Source organism: Sitophilus oryzae, unplaced genomic scaffold, assembly GCF_002938485.1.
Source record: "Sitophilus oryzae breed Bouriz unplaced genomic scaffold, Soryzae_2.0 scaffold_576_pilon_pilon, whole genome shotgun sequence".
NCBI lineage: Eukaryota > Metazoa > Arthropoda > Insecta > Coleoptera > Curculionidae > Sitophilus > Sitophilus oryzae.
The window spans coordinates 1,114,158-1,117,213 of record NW_022147169.1 but is presented as its reverse complement, the minus strand read 5'-3'; positions in this window follow the sequence as shown (position 1 = coordinate 1,117,213).

Sequence of the window (3,056 nt, the reverse complement as noted above, 5' to 3'; positions counted from 1 at the left end):
TCTTTGCATTTTTGTAGTCTGCCTTCATCAAAAACAATAACTGTGTCACTAGTGTCACTAACTTTTTTACAAACTACACAACTTAAATGTTTTTTATCCATTGTGATTTAGTAGTTAGTAGCGAAATTAGTAGTTACTAAAATATTTATTTGCAGTAATTATTCTAAACTATTTACACTATGCACGGCAATATTTAATTTATAAATACATATTTGTACATGGTAACTTAATTCCAACAAAATAATCTCTGAATTAAAAGCCTGCAAATAATTGAAATGAAACCGAAAAAAAATTGTTTTTATGAAAATTTGAAGTACTCCACGGGTTTCAATAAACTATCTTTCTCGCGCTTATAGATACTCATAAGACTTTTTTGTCGCGCTCATTTAAAATCTTTAAGCGCGTCTGGCAAGTATTAAATACCATTGAATTCGTCTGACAATTAACACATATTTTTTAATATCATCTAATAAACACGCTGTAAAAATTTTAAAATGCCTAAAGTATGTTTTCCAGGTATAATAATTAAACATATTTGGAATGGTCTGGTTACACTTTAAACCCGAAAAAAAAGTCTGGCACACTTATTTCTAGGTTAAATAGATGCTAAAATTTAAGAATAAACAAATTTCAAGTTGCCTAAAAATGTTTTTTGGATTTATTTTTTTGCAAATGTTATTGGTTGCGCAGTAGCGAAATACCCCCAAACCCCCAGCCAGACTTAGGATTCTGGGTTCACAAGTTATTAAACTTTATTTTTTTTTGTTATTCTAACTTGCCTAAAATCGCTCAGTCGCCAGCTCTCCGACTATTAGTTTACATTGACAACTCTTGTTTATTTGAATTTATCCCTATTTCCTCTTGATTATTTGAACTTCTATTATCTTGAACTCTCTTTATATTGAATTTTTTTCCTGGTCCCTTGAGTTTCAAATTATTGAGAGTCGACTGTATTAGTATAGATTACGACACTATCGGTTGGTTTACTATATTTTTTATAGTATTGCAAATACGATCAATAATTCTCCAATTTCCCCTAAATAATACTGTTCGGAGTATTCTGAATACTTCAGTAAATATTATAGTCTTCTTTCTGGTTTAAAATAGATATTAATTAAAACAATACTGATATATTTTAATAATTCATAAAACTACAAGATAACTAAGTTTAATAACTTTAAGTCAATATTATTGATATACAGAGAAAAATGATAATATGAACTGGATACAATTTAACAGCTCGGGGGTTTAGCTAAATACCGTATGATCGAAAAAAAACGGCGTCCAGCTGGATGGGAAATGATAATCGATGACATTCCCCATATAATTTTACATATAAACACTTTAGTTAACTTTCTTTTACATATAAAGTAACAGTGATTTTTCTTACATAGACACCGCTGATGCTGCTTTACAATTATAGAAAAATTGTAAAATTGAAAACAATACAGTTTTGAACAAGATATTTTTTTGCAATAAATATTTATTTTATATAGTTAATAGCTTATTTTTAATATAACATAAAACGAGTGCTTAAGGGACACTCAACAACTCGAGCCCCAGTAATTTGCTTTGTACTATACAGATCAAAAGTCAAATTTCTCATGTCAAAAAACTCCCAGACACCAATTTTCATCCAAATATTGACGTTACTTCATAAATTATTTGGAAAAAATCGAAATAAAAATGAGAGTTCTACACCCTGTATCTCCGAAACTAAGCATTTTAGGACATACATTTATACGAACTTTTTTACTTATTTTAATCTGCGGAATATGCTGCCGAAGTTTCCGGAATACAGTTCGGACCACCCTGTATAAAAGTCACCCTGAATAATTATACAATACATATACACGTAACAAATCGTAAAACGTAAAAAATCACGGAAATGCATATTTTTTCGCGTAGTAGTTTTATACAGGTACGATCAAAAAGTTATTAATCTTCAAAACAGTTAAAACACGTGTAGGTGGCGCCCCCTACAAATAGGAGTCATATTGACATCAAAATCAAATTTCTCATATCAAAAAACTCCCAGACACCAATTTTCCTCCAAATATTGACGTTACTTCAAAAATTATTTGGAAAAATTCAAAATAAAAATGAAACTTCTACACCCTGTATCTCCGAAATTAAGCATTTTACGACATACATTTATACAAAGTTTTTTACTTATTTTTATCTGCAGAATATGCCGCCGAAGTTTCCGGAATACAGCTCGGACCACCCTGTATAATAATATAATATACACAATTGCTTAATTAAGCAATTTAACTTACATAGCTAACTAACTAATTAGCTTTATCGTTGTTTTTTTTAGTTTGAATGATAAAAATTTATAGGTACCTACCTATAGTAGGTTTTTTTGGATTATTTTGAGAATGATATTTCTACAGTGATGTCATATCTCACATATAGTATAGTTCATATCAAATAAATTTTTAGTCACGTGATCAGCACAGCGTTGCCCACTTTTACATATTTTCTTTTAATCAAAATATTTCAGGAAACAAACATAAGTTAATTATAAATATATAAACAGTTATTATTTATATCAACAAAACTCACCCTCTTAACAGCACTTAAGGGACATAAAGGGCCATTACTACCGCTTTCCCGTTCAAAATATTCTAATAAAGTTGCAATGAGTTTTTTACGTCTATTAAGCTATCTTGTACACTTCACACTAAAAGACGTTCTAAAAAGAACAATGTTTGACTGCAAGGTCTGCTAGTAAAAATTTTTAAGCTTAAATTATCACAATTCATTTAAACCAAAAACTCGTAAAACAAAACTAAAGTGTCAAAACGAATGAAAATGTCAGAAAATAAATAATTCAATGTGCCAATTTGACATTCTTTACAGCAGAGCTACCACCTGAATCCCCAGCGGGAAATTTAAACTCTTGTTAGTCAGCCTGTCGCCGAATATGTCCATAGTTGGCAACAGTGAATTTAAAAATCGCGCCCTCGATTACGCAACTAAAAGTTTAATTGGTATCGAATATAGTATACCATTTTTCTACGTGTATAACGTACATTTTCACATATATTAAT